This window comes from Ranitomeya variabilis, chromosome 5 (genome assembly GCF_051348905.1).
Source record: "Ranitomeya variabilis isolate aRanVar5 chromosome 5, aRanVar5.hap1, whole genome shotgun sequence".
NCBI lineage: Eukaryota > Metazoa > Chordata > Amphibia > Anura > Dendrobatidae > Ranitomeya > Ranitomeya variabilis.
Window position 1 is genome coordinate 662,935,636 of NC_135236.1, and position 26,135 is coordinate 662,961,770.

Sequence of the window (26,135 nt, forward strand, 5' to 3'; positions counted from 1 at the left end):
GTGGTAAAGTGCAAAAAAAAAAAGAAATACAACTCGTAAATATTAAATTAAAATTAGTTCCATCAACTTTGCTATAACCTAAGGTCAGCATTGGAAGACCGTATGATTATTTTTTAACAGACATTTGAGGAGGAGGCCGAGCATTTGACCGGACGTATCGGCCTTGTCCAATTATAATCTTCAAACGAAAAATGGCTTTTCTATTGGAGAAGACTGATGGATGGGTCTAGTCACTTTCTTTGACCAGCAGCCATTGTATGGAGTGGAGAACTGAGCAGCCTGTGAGTTTATAAAGTGTCAACTATATAATAGTAAGTACCACAAAAATATGTTCTTAACACATCCGCTAAAATAAAGATTAATGTGCCTGACTGATAAAGAGTGCAACATTTTCAATCACAACTAGTTTGCTAAATATTTGTTCCTAGGTCAGAAACGTATAAATTTAAGAAAAGTAACTAGCAACAAAAGGTGGACAAGCTCTAAGTGTAAGGTGAATATATATTTATTATCTCTCTTTTCAAAAACACCCAACCCTACCTAAAGTTAATTTTTGTTTTTATTCTCTAGGCACATGGGGCAGTAAAAGCGTTTTCTTGTTGTAACAAGTTTGTCATCTTTTTTGATATTTACACATGCTAAGTGAAACCATGATTTGCACAAGGAACATTCCGCCATATGTTCATGTGTTTTGTACATGTGGCAAAGGCAATAAGTTGTAGGAGTTAACTTTTTTTATACATTTTCTGACGAAGCTTGGCTTCATAAGGAAATAATTCCAAACGACCCTTTTTAAAGGCATAAAATTTGATGATTAACCAGCCTGAGATGCCCAAACTCTACACTTTAAATCTACACCTGCGGCTAATGCTATTACATTGGCAATGGCAAAAAGCCCACAATCATTTGCTCCATTTTGTTTCTGGCAACACATAATTGTAACATCCAGAATTTTATTACTGCCGTGGAAAAGTGGTTTGTACATTTTCAAAATTTGGTTCTTCAGTGTGTCACAAATGGAAGAGGAGTGCAATGAGTTAAATACAGTGACCAAATTGTTGTTAAATGCTGAAACAAGCCAATGTGCATAGTGGATCTGGATGATATGGCTGCCAGTTACCAATGGAATGTCAGAATGGGCCAACAGTAGCGTGTCCATCAAACCTGCTACTTTAGGGTATGCTTTTATAATTAAATGCTGGCATGCATTAATTATGTTATCGTCTAGCCAATCATTCTTGGTAATCACATCACGATACCTGAAGCTCAATTTTATATTTTTTACAGTGACCCACACACAATCCATATTTTTTGTTGGGGGAGTTTGTGTGGTTGCCCATCTACATTCACAGTTTACCATACATCAGCTGTTTTATTCTCAGCCTTAGATCCTACTCTGTGAATATCCATGTTTTTTTATTTTCCATATTTTCTTACCGGAAGCTCCTGTATAGCTTTTGAGACTGTTATTTTTGTTGCTGGTTTTAGTGGCAAGCCACATTCTTGGGGGGGATTTGTTCCCGTAATTGTAAATATAAATTACTTAATTCAACAGTGAGATGTTTCACAAAATCTTGATTGTCCAAAAGATATACTGAGTCTATAAATCTTTTTAACACTGACACAATGACGAATCAAATCGGTCAGCTGATTTCTCCTCCTAGAGGGCAATTCTTGCAGTGTTGGATCTGAACTGACACTATTTTGTGGTCTGCACTCATGTACTTGTAAATCATTGTCACGATGTCTAGTGTTTGTGTCCACAAAACAATCACTATCCAGGATAAAAAGGGAGTTGTTTTCAGAGTATGCTGGATTAATGTCATGTCACTGCCAATTTGCAACACGCAAAATTAGACACGTGTTTACATGGTAGCAGAAATTTCTGCCATTCTTTGCATGTGCAAGTGGGCCCCTCCAATCCAACACAAACGGTATGCAGTTTTTCTAAATCAATTGCACACTCGCTTTTCACTTTAAAAAGTCCCTTATCAGAGTCCAAACATTTAAGGTGTAACAAATCAAGGCCACTGTAGTAACGCTGCATTACATGGGCAATGAATCCATAGGCCGATTTTTTAACCCCTTAATCCCATATTATGCACTATCCCGTCGAGGTGACCTGGGACTTAATTCCCAGTGACGGGATAGTACGTCATAGTCGCCGGGTGTCAGCTGATTATTACAGTGCAGTGCAAAGTGTCAGATCAGTGATCTGATAATATATAGTGATGTCCCACCCTGGGACAATGTACAAAAGAAAAAAAAAAAATCCTAAATGAAGAAAAAAAAAAAAATATATTGTTCAAATAAATACATTTCTTTATCTAAATAAAAAAAACAATAAAAGTGTACATATTTAGTATCGCTGCGTCCGTAACGACCCGGTCTATAAAACGGTCCCACTAGTTAGCTCCTTCAGTAAACGCCGTAAAAAAAAAGAGGCAAAAAAAACAACGCTTATCATACCGCCAAACAAAAAGTGGAATAACACGCGATCAAAAAGACGGATATAAATAAACATGGTACCGCTAAAAATGTCATCTTGTCCCTCAAAAAAAAACCAGCTGCCATGCAGCATCAGCGAAAAAATAAAAAAAAATTATAGTCCTCAGAATAAAGAGATGCAAAACCAATTATTTTTTTATATAAAATAGTTTTTATCGTATAAAAGCGCCAAAACATGAAAAAAAATGATATAAATGAGGTATCGTTGTAATCGTACTGACCCGAAGAATAAAACTGCTTTATCAATTTTACCAAACGTGGAACGGTATAAACGGCCCCCCCAAAAGAAATTTATGAATAGCTGGTTTTTGGTTATTATGCCTCACAAAAATCGGAATAAAAAGCGATCAAAAAATCTCCCGTGCCCGAAAATTGTACCAATAAAAACGTCAACGCGTCCCGCAAAAAATAAGACTTCACATGACTTCATGACTCTGGACCAAAATATTGAAAAATTATAGCTCTCAAAATGTGGAGACGCAAAAACTATTGTTTGCAATAAAAAGCATCTTTTAGTGTGTGACAGCTGCCAATCATAAAAATCCGCTAAAAAAACTGCTAAAGAAGTAAAATGTATTTATTTCCATTTTCCCATTAGGGTTAGGGCTGGGGCTACAGCTAGGGTTTGGATTACATTTACTGTTGGGATTAAGGTTAGGGTTATGGTTGGAATTAGCAGTGTTGGAGTTAGGGGTGTGGTTTGGATTAGGGCTAGGGGAATGTTCGGGTTAGGGGTGTGGTTAGGGTTATGGTTGGGATTAGGGGTATGTTTGGGTTAGGGTTTCAGTTAGAATTGGGGGATTTTCACTGTTTAGGCACATCAGGGGCTCTCCAAAAGCGACATGGCGTCCGATCTCAATTCCAACCAATTCTCCGTTGAAAAAGTAAAACAGTGCTCTTCCCTTCAGAGCTCTCCCGTGCGCACAAACATGGGTTTACCCCAACATATGGGGTATCAGCGTACTCAGGACAAATTGGACAACTTTTGGGGTCCAATTTCTCCTGTTACCCTTGGGAAAATACAAAACTGGGGGCTAAAAAATCATTTTTGTGGAAAAAAAGATTTTTTACTTTCACGGCTCTGCGTTATAACTTGTAGTGAAACACTTGGGGGTTCAAAGATCTCACAATACATCTAGATAAATTCCTTGCGGGGTCTAGTTTCCAATATGGGGTCACTTGTGGGGGTTTCTACTGTTTGGGTACATCAGGGGCTCTGCAAATGCAACGTGATGCCTGCAGACCATTCCATCTAAGTCTGTATTCCAAACGGCGCTCCTTCCCTTCAGAGTCCTGCCATGCGCCCGAAAGGTGGTTCCCCCCACACATGGGGCATCAGCGTACTCAGGACAAATTGCACAACTTTTGGGGTCCAACTTCTTCTGTTACCCTTGGGGAAAAGAATGGGGGGTGAAAAGATCATTTTTATGAAAAAAATATGATTTTTTACGGCTCTACATTATAAACTTCTGTGACGCACTTGGTGGGTCAAAGTGCTCACCACACATCTAGATAAGTTCCTTAAGGGTTCTACTTTCCAAAATGGTGTCACTTGTGGGGGGTTTTAATGTTTAGGCACATCAGGGGCACTCCAAATGCGACATGGAGTCCTATCCATTCCAGTCAGTTTTGCATTGAAAAGTCAAACGGCGCTCCTCCCCTTCTGAGCTCTGCCATGCGCCCACACAGTGGTTTACCCCCACATGTGGGGTATAAACGTACTCAGGACAAATGGCACAACTTTTGGGGTCCAATTTCTCCTGTTACCCTTGGTAAAATAAAACAAAATGGAGCTGAAGTAATTTTTTTGTGAAAAAAAGTTAAATGTTCATTTTTTTTTTTTAAACATTCCAAAAATTCCTGTGAAACACCTGAAGGGTTAATAAACTTCTTGAATGTGGATTTGAGCACCTTGAGATGTGCAGTTTTTAGAATGGTGTCACACTTGGGTATTTTCTATCATATAGACCCCTCAAAGTGACTTCAAATGTGATGTGGTCCCTAAAAAAAAAAAAGAAAAAAAAAAAAGTTGTAAAAATGAGAAATTGCTGGTCAACTTTTAACCCTTATAACTCCCTAATTAAAAAAAAAAAATGTGGTTCCAAAATTGTGCTGATGTAGAGTAGACATGTGGGAAATGTTACTTATTAAGTATTTTGTGTGACATATCTCTGTGATTTAAGGGCATAAAAATTCAAAGTTGGGAAATTTCCGTTTTTTTCCACAAATAAACGCAGGTAATATCAAAGAAATGTTACCACTATCATGAAGTACAATATGTCACGAGAAAACATTGTCAGAATCATCAGGATCCGTTGAAGCGTTCCAGAGTTATAACCTCATAAAAGGGACAGTGGTCAGAATTGTAAAAATTGGCCCGGTCATTAAAGGGAACCTGTCACCCCCAAAATTGAGGGTGAGGTAAGCCCACCAGCATCAGGGGCTTATCTACAGCATTCTGGAATGCGGTCGATAAGCCCCCGATGTATCCTAAAAAAGAGGTTAGATTATACTCACCCAGGGGCGGTCCTGATCCGATGGGTGTCGCGGTCCAGTGCCTCCCACCTTCATCAGACGACGTCTGGTCTTCACGCTGCGGCTCCGTCGCAGGCGTACTTTGTCTGCCCTGTTGAGGGCAGAGCAAAGTACTGCAGTGCGCAGGTGCCGGGAAAGGTCAGAGAGACCCAGCACCTGCGCACTGCAGTACTTTGCTCTGCCCTCAACAGGGCTGACAAAGTACGCCTGCGCCGGAGCGTGAAGACCAGAAGAGGACGTCATCGTAAGAAGATGGGAGGCCCCGGACAGCGACGCCCTCCGGATCGGACCGGGACCTCCCCTGGGTGAGTATAATCTAACTTCTTTTTCACATCTTTTAGGATACATCTGGGGGCTTATATACAGCATTACAAAATGCTGTAGATAAGCCCCTGATGCCGGTGGGCTTAGCTCACCCTCGATTTTGGGGGTGACCGGTTCCCTTTAACGTGCAAACCACCTTTGGCGGTTAAGGGGTTAATCTCCCACCAGTGGAAGTGATGGGCTTAATGAAAATGGCTGCAGAGAGCAGATAATCTGTGAGTGCACAGCCTCTGCAGGCAAATTCCTTAAAGAGGTTTTGCCACAAATGAAAGTTAATTTTAAAAATTGTGTTTGTTTGACCGTGTATGGAACATACCACATCTCCTACGCAGGGGAGGAAGCAAAAGACAATGAAGATATTATAGCAGGAGATCGCAGAGATTTTGTGAGTTAAAATATTGTTTAAAAACAGGCAGTGAAATATTTTACCTCACAAAATGAATCCTCTGATCTCCTGCTGTAATATCTGTATTGTCTTTTGCTTCCTCCCCTAAGGAAACACCAAGGTTACTTACCGGTAGCCGGTTTTTCCGGAGCCCATGACAGCACACCTGAGAGAGGGATCCGCCCAGTCAGGACAGGAAACCTACTGAAATAAAAGGGCGGTACCTCTCCCTCGCTTCAGTTGGTTTTCCAGAGCATGAGAGGCCCTTTTGGTTAGTACATGGTAATCCATCACCACATTATAAATATAACAAAATACACCCGGCTAAAAAGTGCGCACCAAAGGGTGAAAAAAGAAGGGAGGGAATATACAGGTGCTGTCATGGGCTCCGGAAAAACCGGCTACCGGTAAGTAACCTTGGTGTTTTCCCGTCTCCCATGACAGCACACCTGAGAGATTTTTGGAGAAAGAACCACCTTAGGGAGGGACCACCGCTTGTAGCACCCTTCTACCAAAGGTAAGGTCAGACGAGGAGGATAGATCTAGCCGGTAGTGTCTAAAGAAGGTAGACGGAGAGGACCAGGTAGCGGCTTTACAAATTTGATCTATCGATACCTCTGCTTTTTCAGCCCAGGAAGTAGACACGGCCCTGGTGGAGTGAGCCTTGATGCCATCAGGGATCGGGGCGCCACAGGAAGCATAGGATAAGGAAATAGCCTCCCTAATCCACCTGGCAATAGTACACTTGGATACCCCATATCCTTTCCTACTACCCTGGAAGGCTACGAAAAGGGATTGATCTTTTCTCCACTGATTAGTCAAGGATATGTACTGCACAATAGCCCTCCTCACATCCAGTGTATGAAATTTTGCCTCCCCTGGGTTCCTAGGATTATTACAAAAGGAGGGCAACACAATCTCTTGACTTCTATGAAATTTAAGTACAACCTTTGGAAGGTATGCCGGATCTGGTCTGAGTACTACCCTGTCATCAAAAATTTGCGTGTAAGGAGGGGAGACGGACAGGGCCTGTAAATCACTCACCCTACGGGCTGATGTTAACGCAACCAGGAGTACCGTTTTAAGAGTGAGTATCTTTAATGATGATTCCAGCAGGGGTTCAAATGGACTATTGGTTAGAGCATTTAATACCAGATTTAAATCCCACGGGGGAAGTCTCTGAATTTTTATCGGTCTAGACCTACTACAGGATTTAATAAAGCGGGACACCCATCTATTGGAGGCAAGATTACAATTATATAAGGCACCTAATGCCGACACCTGGACCTTGAGTGTATTGGTTGCCAACCCCAGTTGTAAACCCGCTTGTAAAAATTCTAAGATGGTACCCACAGGAGCCTTATCCCCTAAAGGTTGCCCCGAAAAATCCAGAAACTTTTTCCACGTTCTACCATAAATTCTAGATGTTACTGGTTTTCTACTTTTTAATAAGGTGGAAACTAACCCCGGCGAAAACCCCCGCCTACTCAGTAATGCCCTCTCAAATTCCAGGCTGCAAGATGGAAGCCCTTCACCTGAGAGTGGCATATTGGGCCCTGGGTTAGTAGGTCCGGAATCTCTGGTAGGATCCACGGATCGGTTATAGACATTTGTCTCAGGAGGGAGAACCAAGGTCTTTTCGGCCAAAATGGAGCAATCAATATTACTCTCGCTTGCTCCATTCTGATTTTCCTCACTACCGCTGGTATCATTGCTATTGGTGGAAACACATACGCGAGACTGAAATCCCATTGAATCTGCAGGGCATCTACTGCGAAGGGATTCTCCCTCGGGTCTAGTGAACAGAACCTGTCTACCTTCCTGTTGTTTAGAGTGGCAAACAAATCTATCACAGGTAAGCCCCAGGCCTGCACTATCTCTTGAAAGACCCGGGGATTTAAAGACCACTCCCCCTGCCTCAGTGTCTTGCGACTTAGGTAGTCTGCTCTCGAATTCTCGATTCCCCTTATGTGAAGAGCAGAGAGGGATAGCAGGTGGTGTTCTGCTATTTGTAGGAGGACAGACGCTGACTTCATTAGGGAAGGGGATCTCGTCCCCCCTTGGTGGTTGATATATGCCACCACTGCGCGATTGTCCGACATGACCCTGGTATGGTGGCCCTGAATGATGGGAAGGAAGTGTTTCACAGCTCTTTCTACGGCCCATAATTCCCTTAAATTTGACGCTTTTTGTGACTCTAGATGGGACCAAGATCCCTGAACAGAGAGAGTCCCTAAATGAGCTCCCCATCCTGTACCGCTTGCGTCTGTGGTGATGACCTGTTCTATCGGAGTTACCCACTGGACCCCAGATGTTAAATGATTTCTTATGGTCCACCATTTTAGGGAATCCGTTACCCCCAATGAAAGACACAGCTTGCCCTCTAAACGCCCTTTTAACAGTTTTTGCGCTGACAGGACCTCCCACTGTAATAATCTTAGGTGGAATTGAGCCCATCTTACTGCGGGTATACAGGACGTCAGAGAGCCCAGCAAGGACATTGCTTTTCTCAAAGTCATTACAGGGTGTTGAATTGCTGTTTCCACAAGATTTTGGATTTTGACCAGCTTGTTTTCTGGTAGAAGACAAAGCTGACGCCCGGAGTCCAGAACCAGGCCTAGAAAGGACTGAACCGGCTCCGGCGTCAACCTTGATTTGGCAAGATTTATTTTCCACCCCAGCAATTCTAGTGTTGTCATAACCTCTTCTATTTGTGACAGGCAGTGTGCCGCTGAGTTCCCTATTATCAGGAAGTCGTCCAGATATGGAACAATTACCACGTCCCGTGAGCGGAGGAAGGACATGACCTCTGACATTAGCTTGGTAAAAAAATTCTTGGCGCTATTGACAGGCCGAACGGGAGGGCAGTGTACTGATAGTGCCTGAGACAACCTTGGACATAAACCGCTACCCTTAGGAATTTTTGAAAATCTTGATGAATTGGGACGTGATAATAGGCGTCTTTTAAATCGATAGCTGCCATGAAGCACTGTGGGAACAAGAGTTTTATCGCTGTATTTACAGACTCCATTTTGAAGGAACAGTTTACTACCGATTGATTGAGGCGTTTTAGATTGACGATAGTTCTTAGTGACCCGTCTGGTTTTTTTATCAAAAAAAGAGGGGAATAAAAACCTTTTCCCTGTTCCTTGCACGGGACTTCTATCAAAACACGTTTTGAAACCAGCTCTAGTACCTCTGTTTCCAAGGCTAGCTGCTCTTCCGGGGTTTTTCTTTGGGGTGTTGAAATAAAAGTCCGTCGCGGTGGATAAACAAAATCTATTTTTAGGCCGTCTTTGACCACCATCAGAGCCCAATGAGAGGGGGAGATGTTTACCCAGGCTGGGAAAAAAGATGAAAGCCTCCCCCCTACTGGCCTGGCGTCATTGGGAGGGCTTTTTAGTTGAAGTTGAGGGACCTTTAAACATATATCCAGATCCCCTTTTGTCTCTGGAGTCCCAGCCCCTTCTGTCTCCTGGGGGGCGGCCTCTACTAAATTTGCCCCTCCGAAAATAAGGCCTTCTAAAGTCCACTGGAAAGCGAGGAAAACCCTTTTTCCTGTCACCGGCTTTTTCCAGAATGTCCTCCAACTTTTTACCGAAGAGGAAATGGCCATCACAAGGTATAGAACAGAGTCTGTTTTTTGAGGGCAGGTCTCCCGGGCACCCCTTTAACCAGAGAGCACGCCTAGCTGCATTGGATAAACCTGCAGCTCTGGCCGCCAACCTTACGGAATCTGCTGATGAATCTGCTATAAAGGCGGCTGCCCCTTTAGCCATAGTCACATTAGATAAAATTTCGACTCTTGGAGCTTTAGATGTCAACTGCTCCTCTATTTGCTGTAGCCAAACAATAAGGGAACGAGACACACAGGTTCCTGCAATTGCAGGTTTCAGAGCGCCTGCGGTTGCTTCCCAGGTGTGTCTTAAGAAACCGTCCGCCTTTTTATCTAAGGGGTCCCTTAATACCCCAGAGTCCTCTAAGGGAAGGGATAGCTTTTTAGAAGATTTTGCTACTGCGCCATCAATTTTAGGCACTTTATCCCAAGTCTCTGAATCTTTTTCCTCAAAGGGGTAACGTCTTTTAGAAGCCGAGGGCAGATTACCCGATTTTTCCGGCTTTTTCCATTCTTTTTCAATAAGGGCTTTTATTTTGGAGTTAACGGGAAACGTACGTTTTCTTTTTTCCTCCAACCCTCCGAACATAATGTCCTCCAGGGATTTGGCTGTCTTCTCATCTTTTAGGCCCATAGAAGCTCTAACGGCTTTAACCAGTTTGTCCATGTTTTCGGTAAGAAAGCATGGACGCCCCCCAATATCACTATCTGAAGAGGAGCCAGGGGACTTAGAGGCGGAGGAGCAGGGAGACAATGGATCCTCCTGATATTCCTCTTCAGAATGAGAAACCTCCGACGCGGAAACTGGTTCTGGGTCTCTACTACCCTTTTTCTTAAGGGCCGCTTTAACAGAGCCTTCTACTTCTGCTCTAATTATTGCCCTTAGACTAGAGGCAAAGTCAGGGGTTTCTTCCTGGATGGTTTTTTGAATACAATCTAAGCAAAGACTTTTCTGCCACTGGACTGCCAACGGAGCTCTACAGAGGGCACATTCCTTATTCCTGGTCTTGGAGCTAGCCTTCCTCGGCGCCTGCCAAGTAAACAGAAAATGTAGCCTATTACCACCAGGGTGACATTCACGTAGATCACTCACCACCCGCTGACCACAAACGGTACTGGAATCTGAGGCGGACTAGGAGCACGTGGAACGATTCTTCTGGGGGTAGAATCCTGAGACGACCGACCAGGGCGTTTGCCACTCCTTGCGCTCGAGCGGCTATCTTTTTTGGTACGCTGGTGAGCAGGCGTATCACTTGACAGGGGCTCACGCTGCTGCTGCTGCTGTAAAGGCTGCTGCTGGAGTTCCATACGATCCTCCATGTCTGGAATAGCTGTATGGAAATGAGCGTTGTTCCAGCGTTATTTCTCCCTTAATAAAGGGTACTCGTGCTCTCCACCTCTTCCGGTGACCGTTGCGCTCTTTTTCCTTCCCCTGGATACCGCCGGGGTAGCCTGTGGCGTTACCGGCGTTCTCTGCATGGGCGCCGCCATCTTGGATCCGGCGCGCCGGTCTGACGTCACGCGGGCACGCCCACTCCCAGCGTACCTTGCGCGCAACGTCAGCCGCGCACCCGGAAGTGGCCCAGCTAAGGGGGAGAGAGCGGCGTGGCGGACAGAGACCGGCCCCAGGAGTCCGGACTGTGCCGGACCGACGCCCGCACGTGCGCAAGAGCCCTATGGGATCTGCGAACGGCGCTACCGCTCCTGAAGGCCGACATACAGGCGCCCTGCCTGTGCTTCCAGTGCCGGGACAGGAGCGGGTAAGAAGATCTTCTGTCAAAATCGAACCGCCGTTCTTCAGCACAAGGGGTTCCCATCAGGACAGGAAACCCAACTGAAGCGAGGGAGAGGTACCGCCCTTTTATTTCAGTAGGTTTCCTGTCCTGACTGGGCGGATCCCTCTCTCAGGTGTGCTGTCATGGGAGACGGGAAAATGTGGTATGCTCTGTACACAGTCAGACACACAATTTTTAAAATAAACTTTTGTTCGTGGAAAAATCCCTTTAAGACAATTCCTTCGACTGCCTGAAAATCATTGGCGGCACATCCTCCTTACAGCCTCAGACCTGCAGCACTGCCTGAAGTTGCACTCGCTCACATCCTTCAGCAGAAACCCTGCCTCGTGACCCAGATACACCATGCCCCCCGCTAAGCTATTTCTGGATTATAAGATGCACCCCCATTTTTAAAACAAAAAAGTGTCTTATAATCAAAAAAATATGATATATTTTCTGTGAAAATTCGAAACACTGAAAAGAAGTAAACATACATGCAATCGTCAAGCTAGAATGTAATTCATGCTGACTTTTGAGTAGCATGAGTCATATGACAGATTACTTTTAACATAAGAAACAACTTTTATTTTTTCTGAGTATAAAAGAATACCTTGTTTTTGTCTGGTCTCCTTCAAAATATTTTCAACGTTAGTTCCCTCAGTACCCACTCCATCAGGTGAAATAGAGACCTTGACCTGATTATCAGTCAAATCAGCTTCCTATAAGAAAACTGAAAAAAAAAAAAAAAGGTTGGTGCCAAACACCCAAAGAAGAAAAAAACAAACAAAAAAAAAGTACCTTCTTGTTGGCTACATCCACTTCCTTACAATCAACAGCTTGTCCCAACTGCAAGCCAGAGCTGGTTTCAGCCATTTCAATTGCGTCTGTAGTGAATAAAAAAAAAAGGAAAAAAAAAAGAAATTAGGTAGATGTGACAAAGGATAACATCTACATGAACTCTTTAGGTCACCTATACTTGTGTCGGTTGACTTCATGTACTTGCAGTTGTATCTGCAATACCTTGTCACAGCAGGAGTACAGAGAGCGTCTCCTGCCTTCCAAACACACCGGTGTCACTGGTCATTCAGTGGATGGAGCCAAGCATTAATTCTTGGAGGAAGGTTTACGGAGGGCAGCCAGATAACAAGTGCAGTAACAGTGATGCAACAACAACATTTTTTGTGTTGTTGAACCACCATGTTACTAGAACACATACTGTAAATAGCAGTTTACATCCAGTTAGGCAACATCAGGGCTGTCTGTGACTGCGCTCCAGGCTGTCAAACCTGGAAAAGCAATTGTGCGAAGCAACAAGATCAATATTGCCTAACATCACAGCCGAACCAAAGTTAAGCAGCTCCAGACACCACAGTAGGGGGGAGTTAATTGTATGGTTTGACCAAATATAGTAGAAGTGTAAAGGTGAGGAAAGTTTGTGAGGCCCCCCCGAACAGGGGTTACTGAGCAGCGGGCACTTCTGGCAAATCACAAAAGGGCCGTTGTCTGTAGTGGGCCGCTCGATCCTGTTCCTGCACCCTCTGCCATTGTCAGCAGCGCCAGGGCTGACTCACCCCCCTCTCCCCCGACTGCCCCCCGCCGGCGCTGCCACATTCAACTATACCAGTGTCATAGACACAGGTACACTTCAATGCAATGATGGAAAGAGCGTCAGCTAATGCTCCCTCTCCCATCACTCCCCCCTGCCTCTGACACTGCTGGTGCGCGATGACGTCACTTCATCACTTCATTATATTCTATGGAGGGCTGTATTCTGATACATTATATGGGGTGCAGTGCTGTATTATATTTTATGGGGGTGCTGTATTACATTCTGTGGGATGCTGTATTAAATTCTATGGGGGCTGTATTACATTCTGTGGGGTGCTGTATGAAATTCTATGGGGGCTGTATTACATTCTATGGGGGGATGTATTATATTCTACACTGTGTTCCAAATTATTATGCAAATAATATTTCCTCATATTTTCTCTAAATTACCTTTCTGAATTGCAGTCATTGTTCCAAAACATTGCAATTATACTAGAATAGTAGATGACTGGAAAATAAACTGCCTATGAAAACAGTATCTTTTTAAAAAATATAAACACTCAAAATGCATGTTCCAAATTATGCCCAGCAGAGTTTTCAACCTTTTTTATTTTATTTTGAACAAAAAAATGGTCAATTGTGAAGTTATAAGCATTATCAGCTTATTACAAAATGAAATCAAACAGTTTTCAAGTGAAAACTTTATTCTAGGTGATGTTACATTTGCACATAGGACCCCTTGTTGGAAAGAAGCTTCTGGAATCTCTCGTCCATTGAATTTGTCAGTTTTTGGATGGTTTCTGCTTCAGTTGTTTTGCATGTGGACAGAATCCCCTCCCAGAGCTGTTGCTTAGGCTACGTTCACATTTGCGTTGTGCGCCGCAGCGTCGGCGCCGCAGCGCACAACGCAAACAAAAACGCAGCAAAACGCATGCACAACGCTGCGTTTTGCGCCGCATGCGTCGTTTTTTTCATTGAATTTGGACGCAGCAAAAATGCAACTTGCTGCGTCCTCTGCGCCCCGACGCGGGCGCCGCAGCGACGCATGCGGCGCAAAACGCAAGTGCGCCGCATGTCCATGCGCCCCCATGTTAAATATAGGGGCGCATGACGCATGCGGCGCCGCTGCGGCGCCCGACGCTGCGGCGCTGGCCGCAAATGTGAACGTAGCCTTAGATGTGAACTGCCTCCCGCCATCATAGACACTCCTTTTGATGATGCTCCAGAGGTTCTCAATGGGGTTGAGGTCAGGGGAAGATGGTGGCCACACCATAAGTTTGTCCTCTTTTATGCCCATAGCAGCCAGAGATGCAGATGTGTTTTTTGCAGCATGAGACGGTGCATTATCATGCATGAAAATGATCTTGCTGCGGAAACCATGGTTCTTCCTCTTGAACCATGGCAGGAAGTGTTGTTTTAGAAACTCCACATAGATTATGGAGTTCATCTTTACCCCTTCAGGGACCATAAAGGGGCCGACAATCTCTCTCCCCATGATTCCAGCCCAAAACATTACTCCACCTCCTCCTTGTTGGCACCTTAGCCGGTGTTTTCATGGGGTGTCCATCAACCAGACATCCTCCACTCCATCCATCTGGACCATCGAGCGTTGCACGGCACTCATCAGTGAACAAAACAGTCTTCATGTATCGTTTGGCCCACTGGAGCCGTTTCTGCTTGTGTGCAGTGGATAGAGGTGGTCGACAGGATGGTTTACGCACAGCTGCAAACCCCTGAAGGATCCTGCATCTTGTTGTTCTGGGGACGTTGGAGGCACCAGCAGCTTCAAAAACTTGTCTGCTGCTATGACAAGGCATTTTTGCAGCTGCTCTTTTAACCCCTTCCCGACCCATGACGCCACGTAGGCGTCATGAAAGTCTGTGCCAATACGACCCATGACGCCTATGTGGCGTCATGGAATGATCGCGTCCCTGCAGATCGGGTGAAAGGGTTAACTCCAATTTCACCCGATCTGCAGGGACAGGGGGAGTGGTACTTCAGCCCGGGGGGGGTGGCTTCACCCCCTAAGGCTACAATCACTCTGATTGGCTGTTGAAAGTGAAACTGCCAATCAGAGCGATTTGTAATATTTCACCTAAAAAACTGGTGAAATATTACAATCCAGCCATGGCCGATGCTGCAATATCATCGGCCATGGCTGGAAACACTGATGTGACCCCCCCCCCCCAAGCCACCGATCTGTGGTCCGCCCCCCTCTGTCTTGTGCTCCGCTCCCCCGTCCTCCTGTCCGCTCCCCCCATGCTCCTATGCCATTCCCCCGTGCTCCGACGCCCCCCCGTGCCCCGATCTCCACCCCCTTATACTTACCGAGGCTCCCGATGTCCATCCGTCTTCTCCATGGGCGCCGCCATCTTCCAAAATGGCGGGCGCATGCGCAGTGCGCCCGCCGAATCTACCGGCCGATTCGTTCGAGGTATAGTTTGATCACTGTGATATAACCTATCACAGTGATCAAAATAAAAAAAATAGTAAATGACCCCCCCCCCCCTTTATCACCCCCATAGGTAGGGACAATAATAAAAGAAAAGAAAATATATTTTTTTCTTTTTCCACTAGGGTTAGGGTTAGAACTAGGGGTAGGGTTAGGGTTAGGGCATGTGCACACAGTGCGGATTTGGCTGCGGATCCGCAGCGGATTGGCCGCTGCGAATTCGTAGCAGTTTTCCATCAGGTTTACAGTACCATGTACACCTATGGAAAACCAAATCCGCTGTGCCCATGGTGCGGAAAATTCCGTGCGGAAACGCTGCGTTGTATTTTCCGCAGCATGTCAATTCTTTGTGCGGATTCCGCAGCGTTTTACAACTGTTCCTCAATAGGAATCCGCAGGTGAAATCCGCACAAAAAACACTGGAAATCCGCAGGTAAAACGCAGTGTCTTTTACCTGCAGATTTTTCAAAAATCGTGCGGAGAAATCTCACACGAATCCGCAATGTGGGCACATAGCCTTTGGGTTGGAATTAGAGTTAGGGTTGGAATTAGGGCTAGGGTTGGAAATAGGGTTAAGATTAGGCTTGTGGTTAGGGTTAAGGATAGGGTTAGGGGTGTGTTGGGGTTAGGGGTGTGTTGGGGTTGTGATTAGGGTTATGGCTACAGTTGGGATTAGGGTTAGGGGTGTGTTGGGGTTATTGTTGAAGTTAGAATTGAGGGGTTTCCACTGTTTAGGCACATCAGGGGTCTCCAAACGCAACATGGCGCCACCATTGATTCCAGCCAATCTTGCATTCAAAAAGTCAAATGGTGCTCCCTCCCTTCCAAGCCCCGACATGCGCCCAAACAGTGGTTTACCCCCACATATGGGGTACCAGCATACTCACAACAAACTGGGCAACAACTGTTGGGGTCCAATTTCTCCTGTTACCCTTGCAAAAATAAAAAATTACTTGCTAAAACATAATTTTTGAGGAAAGAACAATTATTTTTATTTTCACGGCTCTGCGTTATAAACTTCTGTGAAGCACTTGGGGGTTCAAAGCGCTCACCACACATCTAGATAAGTTCCCTTGGGGGTCTAGTTTCCAAAATGGGGTCACTTGTGGGGAGTTCCTACTGTTTAGGCACATCAGGGGCTCTGCAAACGCAACCTGACGCCCGCAGAGCATTCCATCAAAGTCTGCATTTCAAAACGTCACTACTTCCCTTTCGAACCCCGACGTGTGCCAAAACAGTGGTTTACCCCCACATATGGGGTATCAGCGTACTCAGGAGAAACTGGACAACAACTCTTGGGGTCCAATTTCTCCTGTTACCCTTGGGAAAATAAATTGTGGGCTAAAAAATAATTTTTGAGAAAAGAAAAATTATTTTTTATTTTCATGGCTCTGCATTATAAACTTCTGTGAAGCACTTGGGGGTTCAAAGTGCTCAAGTCACCACACATCTAGATTAGTTCCTTGGGAGGTCTAGTTTCCAAAAGGGGTCAGTTGTGGGGGAGCTCCAATGTTTAGGCACACAGGGGCTCTCCAAACGCGACATGGTGTCCGCTAACGATTGGAGCTAATTTTCCATTCAAAAAGCCAAATGATGTGCCTTCCCTTCCGAGCGCCCAAACAGTGGTTTACCCCCACATATGGGGTACCATCGTACTCAGGACAAACTGGACAACAACATTTGGGGTCCAATTTCTCCTATTACCCTTGGGAAAATAAAAAATTCCGGGCTAAAAATCATTTTTGAGGAAAGAAAAATTATTTTTTATTTTCGCGGCTCTGCGTTATAAACTTCTGTGAAGCACCTGGGGGTTTTAAGTGCTCACTATGCATCTAGATAAGTTCCTTGGGGGGTCTAGTTTCCAAAATGGGGTCACTTGTAGGGGAGCTCGAATGTTTAGGCACACAGGGGCTCTCCAAACGCGTCATGGTGTCCGCTAACGATTGCAGCTAATTTTCCATTCAAAAAGTCAAATGGCGCGCCTCCCCTTCCGAGCCTTGCCATGCACCCAAACAGTGGTTTACCCCCACATGTGAGGTATCGGTACTCAGGAGAAATTGTCCATCAAATTTTAGGATCCATTTTATCCTGTTGCCCATGTGAAAATTAAGATTGAGGCTAAAATAAGTTTTTTGTGAAAAAAAAGTACTTTTTCATTTTTACGGATCAATTTGTGAAGCACCTGGGGGTTTAAAGTGCTCACTATGCATCTAGATAAGTTCCTTGGGGGGTCTAGTTTCCAAAATGGGGTCACTTGTGGGGGAGCTCCAATGTTTAGGCACACGGGGGCTCTCCAAACGCGACATGGTGTCCGCTGAAGATTGGAGCCAATTTTTCTTTGAAAAAGTCAAATGGCGCTCCTTCCCTTCCGAGCCCTGCCGTGCGCCCAAACAGTGGTTTACCCCCACATATGAGGTATCAGCGTACTCAGGACAAATTGGACAACAATGTTCGTGGTCCAGTTTCTCCTTTTACCCTTGGGAAAATAAAAAAAATTGTTGCTAAAAGATCATTTTGTGACTAAAAAGTCAAATGTTCATTTTTTACTACCATGTTGCTTCTGCTGCTGTGAAATACCTGAAGGGTTAATAAACTTCTTGAATGTGGTTTTGAGCACCTTGAGGGGTGCAGTTTTTAGAATGGTGTCACTTTTGGGTATTCTCAGCCATATAGAACCCTCAAAATGACTTCAAATGTGAGGTGGTCCCTAAAAAAAATGGTTTTAATTTAATTAATTTAATTAAATTACGAAATTTTCAAAATTTTCGCCAAATTTCCGTTTTTTCACAAATAAACTCAGAAATTATCGACCTAAATTTACCACTAACATGAAGCCCAATGTCACGAAAAAACAATCTCAGAATCGCTAGGATCCGTTGAAGCGTTCCTGAGTTATTACCTCATAAAGGGACACTGGTCAGAATTGCAAAAAACGGCCAGGTCATTAAGGCCAAAATAGGCTGGGTCATGAAGGGGTTAACCTTACGCAATTGGCTGTTGGAAAGAGTCCTCAATTTTTCCTTATCAGCACGCACACGTGTGCGCTGGGAATCAGCTACATACTTCTTGTGCGATGATCACGATGAAGTGTCTTGGCAATGTTGATTGTAGTCATGCCTTGACCTAAATACTCCACAATTTGTTGCTGCTCAGCAGCCGCCACATCCTTTTTCTTTCCCATTTTGACAAAAAATGTAGGCAGCTTAATAATGTGGAACAGCCTTCTTAAGTAGTCTTGCCTTTATTTGGACACACCTGCCAAACTATTTTGCACAGGTATCTGCAATTGCTTTCAGTGATATAAAGAGCCTTGACACACATCACCATCAATGAGTTTAAATGACAAACAAAAAAATTCTAACCTTATCACTCCTAAACTCTTTGTGCATAATAATTTGGAACAGTGTATGGGGTGCTGTATTACATTCTGTGGGGGAGGGCTGTATTACATTCTGTGGGGGAGGGCTGTATTACATTCTGTGGGGGAGGGCTGTATTACATTCTGTGGGGTGCTGTGCTATAATATATTCTATGGGAAGCTGTATTACATTCTATGGGGTGGGACTATTACATTCTGTTGAGGGCTGTATTATATTCTATGGGGGTTGTATTATATTCTGGGGTGCTCTATTATATTCTATGGCAGGCTGCATTACATTCTAGGGGGCTACATTATATTCTCTGGGGGATGTATTATATTCTATGAGGGAGGTTTGCATCATACTCTTATGGGGCTACATTATAATCTATGGGGAGGAAGGCTGTATTATATTCTATGTATTAAATTAATTATATTCTATGAGGGGTGATTGCATCATACTCTATGGGGAGCTGAATTATACTATATGAGGGCTGCATTGTATTCTATGGAGGGGCTACATTATATTTTATGGGAGGCTGCATTATATTCTATGAGGGGGGCTACCATATATTATATATGCAGGTGCTGTATTATACTATATGAGGGGGCTGAATATTATTCTCTGGGGGTTACATTATACTCAGTACTCAGGGGCGACAATATATTCTGTGGGGTGGCAGCATTATACTATATGAAGAACTATGGGGTGCATTATACTATGGGAAGTGAATTGTACAACACGGATGACTATGGCGGTGCATTATACTATATGGAGCACTATGAGTGTATTATACTATATGGAGGACTGAGTAGTGTATTTTAATATATGGAGGACTGGTGCACATTATAATATATGGAGGACTATGGGGTGTATTATACTAAACAAGCAAAATGCTCCATATTCATCGAGTGACTGGACTGTTTATGTGGGAACCGAAATCCTTGTTCTCAGCAGCACATCGCCTGATGTAAACTGTAGTTGTGCTGCTGATAACATGATACTGTATGGGGACAGATTGATCTAATTGTATTTTTTGATATCTTTGTGTATATACTGGTGACGTATATAATCAATTGATCTAATTGTGGTTGTTCTGTTCCCTTCATTCTTTCTCAGTTGGTTTAAAGAGGCCAGGAAACAAGTGAATGACTTCAGTATTGTCGATCACACTTGTTTAGCAGCCTGAGATCAGCGCAGATAAATCCAAAAGAAATGCTTCGCAGGGAGACCAGGCAAGGATGATACAGTAAGTTGTAGTTAGCACCCGGCGCCTCATAACAGCGCTAACTCTACTGCTTTTCCCAGCCGCCAGAGCATTTAATTCTGGTATGTGTTATGATTTTTTAGGGTTGAAGTCAGCTGCGTAATGTCAGCTGCTATCAATCCCTGGTGTAAGTAATGGAGAGGTGTCTATCAGACACCCCCAGTACTAGCCCAGACCTGACGAGACCCAGGGACTCTGAAGAGCAGTGACGGTAGTAACAATACCGCTCTTCAGTCGCCGAGCTCAGAGCAAGACCCGGAATATCTGAAGAGCAGTGACGTTACTGATGTCACCGCTCTTCAGTCACCGGGTCTCGTGCTGCGCAGCGGAACCAAAAGTGGCTGTAGGTAAAGTTCATGGAGCATCAGAATGTGGTTCCATAGCCTTTGGTTGTCTCAATCCCTTCATTATCTACGAGATCCAGTTATGTAGGTAAAGTAGCGGCTTTTCTTGGTACTGCAACTAAAAGCAATAGGACTGAGCTGTTATGCCGGATACAGCTGTGATTATATGTTATATAGTTGTGTTACACTCCCCTCACTTCTTGTAACCTATAAGGGTATGTTTCCATGTTCAGAAAACGCTGCGTAGAGCCACAGCGTCAAACACGCAGCGTCCAGATGTTACAGCATAGTGGAGGGGATTTCATAAATCCCGTCTCCACTATGCATTAAAAGACGCATGCGGCAGACCCACGCAAACGGACATGCGGCGTGTCTTTTCTGAACGCATGTCCTTACAATGCGGCGACGCATCAAAAAACACATGAAAAACTCAGGTGACCTGCCAGTGACCTCAGGTGCAGATTTTACCTGTGTAAAATCCTGAACGTGGACACATACCCTAAGTGTACAAAGATATTATACAGTCACCATGTGACAAGTGGGCCTGTGTAACTTCAAATGCCAGGGCTGAATTTTAGTCCCAGTCCGGCCCTGCCCCTGAATGATAGTAAAATGGCACAAAGCAGGAAAAAGTCTGCCCATCCCTGGCCTAGTCCTTTAGGAGGTAGGGAAATAGGATTTCTATTTGCTTTGAAATGCCTTTCCAGCTGGCCCCATTCCCTGGATGAAATGGTTTCAAACTGATTGTGGGAAGAAAACAACAGAGGTACATTTTGCCTTTTTAGGATACGAACGGCTGTGTGGAAAGCACGTCATCTTTCTTGACCTCGAGAGTCTGGTTGACTACCAAGATCAGATTGTTCACCATATTCTGAAGCTTTGATGGCCAGGTCAGAGTCTACATCAGAGTATAACTTAGTCAGAAGCCTGAGCAGATTGTGGCTCGAACGATGAAGAGCAATAGACAGATGTCAACCTGGAAAATGTTGAAGTCCAGGGAGAATCAAAAGAGTAACTGGAGGGTGACTGCTTTTTGCATCCAATCGGCACTGATGGAGTGTATCAGAAGGGAAACAGACACACCTTGTGGAGCGTCTAGAACACCAGGGCTGCTGAAAAATTACAGTATTTTTTTTTTCGATTGTAAGGCTATGTACACACGTTGTGGATTTTGATGCGGATCTGCAGCGTTTTTGGACGTGCGGAATTGCATCAAATCCGCAGTGTAGTGCAAAAGCAATATTAGTCAATGGGAAAGTGAGAATTGTTGTGCACATGCTGCGGGAAAAAAAAAAACACATGCAGATTCGCAGCTTTTTTTTTTTATACAGCATGTTAATTCTTTTTGCGGCTCTGCAGTGTTTCTGCACCCATTGACTTACATCGAGTCAGGCAAATCTGCAGCAAAACCGCAGGTTTAAAAAAATATCTGCGGATGTGCCTGTGAGAAACGCTGCAGATCGGTAGGAGGAAGAGTTTGTGGGCAGAGATTTGCATGTCTGTGTGTGAGCGGAGACTGTGTGCGGAGAAGATGTGGGGGGCCGTGTGTAGGCAAGCATCGTCCGATGGGACTACTAGTCCCATCCAGCTATGCCTGCTACAGTGACAGCTAGCCAGATGATGGGACAGTAGTAGTCCCATCATCCGGCTACTGTGTTCAAGTGTATTTAAAAGAAAAAAAAAAAAAAAAACACGCATACACACAGACATACAACATACAGTACATACTCAGCAATCACCTACTCCCCGAAGCCCTCTATCACCTGTATATATATAAAAAATATATATTTAACCAACCATTTAACAACAAGTGTCCCACGACAATCTCCCGTGGAGAGCGGTCACATCGGCAGATGCGACCGCTCTCCAGAGGCTCTGGTGATAGTGACAGGAGGTAACCTCCGCACTGTATCACTCCGCCACTGTAAGTGCAGAGTTCATACTGTCATTTGCGGCACCGCTGCATGGGAAAATTCTCAAGCAGTAGTGCCGTAAAGTGAGAGCCTTTTGAACCCTCAGTGATAACACTGCAGGAGCCATTGTCTCCTGTCAGTGTGTCACTGGAGGCCTACAGAGCAGTCACATCTCCTGGTGTGACTGCTCTATAGGGGAGATCGTTGTTGGACAGTCGTTATTAAATGGACTGTCGGACCAGGGAGTATTTGTGTTGGTTCATTTTTTTTCTGCAAGAGATCGAGGGCATCGCATGGATTGGCAGAATAAAGATGGCAAAACTGTGTTGGGTTTTATTTTATTAAAATACTTTATTCTGGGTGTTTATTTAAATCATTCTCAACTATTAACGCCTCTCCATTACTAAGCTGACTTGATGTCACCTTAAAATTCAAAGGTGGCATCAACCCCTATTACCCTATATGCCACCGCTACAGGGCAGTGGGAAGAGAGTGAGGCTAAGTGCCAGAATTGATGCATCTTAGAGATGCGCCATCTCTGGGGGCGGCTGTGAGCTGGTATTTGTAGACAGGAGGGGGTGGGGGGACAATATCCATGGCCCCCCGCTAGGCTATGAAGATCAGCCCGCTGTCTGCATAGCCTTTTCTGGCTATCAATTAAAGGGGGACCCCAGTTTTTGTTGTTTTTTTTTTTTTGGGGGGGGGGGGTTTTTTCCCCTATTTTAACCCCTTCCCGACCTTTGACGCATACGCTGCGTCATGAAAGTCGGTGCCAATCCGACCTGTGACGCAGCGTATGCGTCATGGAAGGATCGCGTCCCTGCAGATCGGGTGAAAGGGTTAACTCCAATTTCACCCGATCTGCAGGGACAGGGGGAGTGGTGCTTCAGCCCAGGGGGGGTGGCTTCACCCCCTCGTGGCTACGATCGCTCTGATTGGCTGTTGAAAGTGAAACTGCCAATCAGAGCAATTTGTAATATTTCACCCCAAAAAACGGTGAAATATCACAATCCAGCCATGGCCGATGCTGCAATATCATCGGCCATGGCTGGAAAACCTAATCTGTACTCCCCCACACCCACCGATCTCCTCCCCAGTCCTCCGTTATGTGGTCCGCCCCCCTAAGTTGTCCTGTCCGCCCCCCCCCCGTCGTCCTGTCCGCTCCCCCTGTGCTCTGGTCCCCCCCCCCCGTGATCCGATCACCCCCCCTTCATACTTACCGGGCCTCCCGATGTCCGTTCGTCTTCTCCATGGGCGCCGCCATCTTCCAAAATGGCGGGCGCATACGCAGTGTGCCTGCCGAATCTGCCGGCCGGCCGATTCGTTTCAGATATATCTTGATCACTGCGATATAGCCTATCACAGTGATCAAAATAAAAAAAAATAGTAAATGACCCCCCTTTATCACCCCCATAGGTAGGGACAATAATAAAAATAAAATATTTTTTTTTTTCCTTTTTCAACTAGGGTTAGAACTAGGGTTAGAACTAGGGTTAGAACTAGGGTTAGAACTAGGGTTAGAACTAGGGTTAGAACTAGGGTTAGAACTAGGGTTAGAACTAGGGTTAGAACTAGGGTTAGAACTAGGGTTAGAACTAGGGTTAGAACTAGGGTTAGAACTAGGGTTAGAACTAGGGTTAGAACTAGGGTTAGAACTAGGGTTAGAACTAGGGTTAGAACTAGGGTTAGAACTAGGGTTAGAACTAGGGTTAGGGGTAGGGTTAGGGGTAGGGCATGTGCACACAGTGCAGATTTGGCTGCGAATCCGCAGCGGATTGGCCGCGGATCCGCAGCAGATTGGCCGCTGCGAATTCGTAGCAGTTTTCCATCAGGTTTACAGTACCATGTACACCTATGGAAAACCAAATCCGCTGTGCCCATGGAGCGGAAAATACCGTGCGGAAACGCCGTGTTGTATTTTCCGCAGCATGTCAATTTTGTGCGGATTCCGCAGCGTTTTACACCTGTTCCTCAATAGGAATCCGCAGGTGAAATCCGCACAAAAAAAACACTGGAAATCCGCAGGTAAAACGCAGTGCCTTTTACCTGCGGATTTTTCAAAAATGGTGCGGAAAAATCTCACACGAATCCGCAAAGTGGGCACATAGCCTTAGGGTTAGGGTTGGAATTAGGGCTAGGGTTGGAAAAAGGGTTAAGATTAGGCTTGTGGTTAGGGTTAAGGATAGGGTTAGGGGTGTGTTGGGGTTACAGTTGTGGTTAGGGTTGGGATTAGGGTTACGGGTGTGTTGGGGTTAGGGTTGTGATTAGGGTTATGGCTACAGTTGGGATTAGGGTTAGGGGTGTGTTGGGGTTAGTGTTGAAGTTAGAATTGAGGGGTTTCCACTGTTTAGGCACATCAGGGGTCTCCAAACGCAACATGGCGCCACCATTGATTCCAGCCAATCTTGCGTTCAAAAAGTCAAATGGTGCTCCCTCCCTTCCAAGCCCCGACGTGCGCCCAAACAGTGGTTTACCCCCACATATGGGGTACCAGCGTACTCAGGACAAACTGGGCAACAACTATTGGGGTCCAATTTCTCCTGTTACCCTTGCGAAAATAAAAAATTACTTGCTAAAACATAATTTTTGAGGAAAGAACAATTATTTTTTATTTTCACGGCTCTGCGTTATAAACTTATGTGAAGCACTTGGGGGTTGAACGTGCTCACCACACATCTAGATAAGTTCTTTGGGGGGTCTAGTTTCCAAAATGGGGTCACTTATGGGGTGTTTATACTGTTTAGGCACATCAGGGGCTCTGCAAACGTAACATGATGCCCACAGACCATTCCATCAAAGTCTGCATCGTCACTACTTCACTTCCAAGCCCCGGCATGTGCCCAAACAGTGGTTTACCCCCACATATGGGGTATCAGCATACTCAGGAGAAACTGGACAACAACTTTTGGGGTCAAATTTCTCCTGTTACCCTTGGGAAAATTAAAAAATTCTGGGCTAAAAAAATATTTTTGAGGAAAGAACAATTATTTTTTATTTTCACGGCTCTGCGTTATAAACTTCTGTGAAGCACTTGGGGGTTCAAAGTGCTCACCACACATCTAGATTAGTTCCTTGGGAGGTCTAGTTTCCAAAATGGGGTCACTTGTGGGGGAACTCCAATGTTTAGGCACACAGGGGCTCTCCAAACGCGACATGGTGTCCGCTAACGATTGGAGCTAATTTTCCATTCAAAAAGTCAAATGGCGCGCCTTCCCTTCCGAGCCTTGCACCCAAACAGTGGTTTACCCCCACATATGAGGTATCGGCGTACTCAGGAGAAATTGCCCAACAAATTTTAGGATCCATTTTATCCTGTTGCCCATGTGGAAATGAACAAATTGAGGCTAAAAGAAATTTTGTGTGAAAAAAAGTACTTTTTCATTTTTACGGATCAATTTGTGAAGCACCTGAGGGTTTAAAGTGCTCACTATGATTCTAGCTAAGTTCCTTGGGGGGTCTAGTTTCCAAAATGGGGTCACTTGTGGGGGAGCTCCAATGTTTAGGCACACAGGGGCTCTCCAAACCTGACATGGTGTCCGCTAGCGATGGAGATAATTTTCCATTCAAAAAGTCAAATGGCGCGCCTTCCCCTCCGAGCCTTACCATGTGCCCAAACAGTGGTTTACCCCACATATGAGGTATCAGCGTACTCAGGACAAATTGGACAACAACGTTCGTGGTCCAGTTTCTCCTTTTACCCTTGGGAAAATAAAAAAATTGTTGCGAAAAGATCATTTTTGTGACTAAAAAGTTAAATGTTCATTTTTTCCTTCCATGTTGCTTCTGCTGCTGTGAAACACCTGAAGGGTTAATAAACTTCTTGAATGTGGTTTTGAGCACCTTGAGGGGTGCAGTTTTTAGAATGGTGTCACTTTTGGGTATTTTCAGCCATATAGAACCCTCAAACTGACTTCAAATGTGAGGTGGTCCCTAAAAAAAATGGTTTTGTAAATTTTGTTGTAAAAATGAGAAATCACTGGTCAAATTTTAACCCTTATAACTTCCTAGCAAAAAAAAAAATTTGTTTCCAAAATTGTGCTGATGTAAAGTAGACATGTGGGAAATGTTATTTATTAACTATTTTGTGTCACATAACTCTCTGGTTTAAC

General features: G+C 44.7%; 2 long non-coding RNA genes across 9 annotated transcripts in view; one reads left to right on the forward strand and one right to left on the reverse strand.

The window, feature by feature from the left end:
* On the forward strand, positions 1 to 22,393 carry LOC143776817 (uncharacterized). Its single transcript, XR_013215923.1, has 3 exons — positions 1 to 311; positions 19,622 to 19,751; positions 20,899 to 22,393. It is a non-coding gene; the product is annotated as an uncharacterized LOC143776817 (long non-coding RNA).
* The window catches only part of LOC143776814 (uncharacterized), a 27,185-nt gene continuing 3,510 nt past the window's right edge, over positions 2,461 to 26,135 (reverse strand). For 2 of the 8 annotated variants that reach the window (XR_013215916.1, XR_013215918.1), the window contains 3 exons: positions 11,942 to 12,027; positions 11,754 to 11,873; positions 2,461 to 3,898 (listed from right to left, as the gene is read on the reverse strand). This is a non-coding gene — a long non-coding RNA (uncharacterized LOC143776814). Of the gene's footprint in view, positions 3,899 to 3,921; positions 4,510 to 11,753; positions 11,874 to 11,941; positions 12,028 to 26,135 lie in introns of those variants that run through there. The other 6 variants (XR_013215915.1, XR_013215921.1, XR_013215919.1 and 3 more) reach the window with 4 other exon arrangements.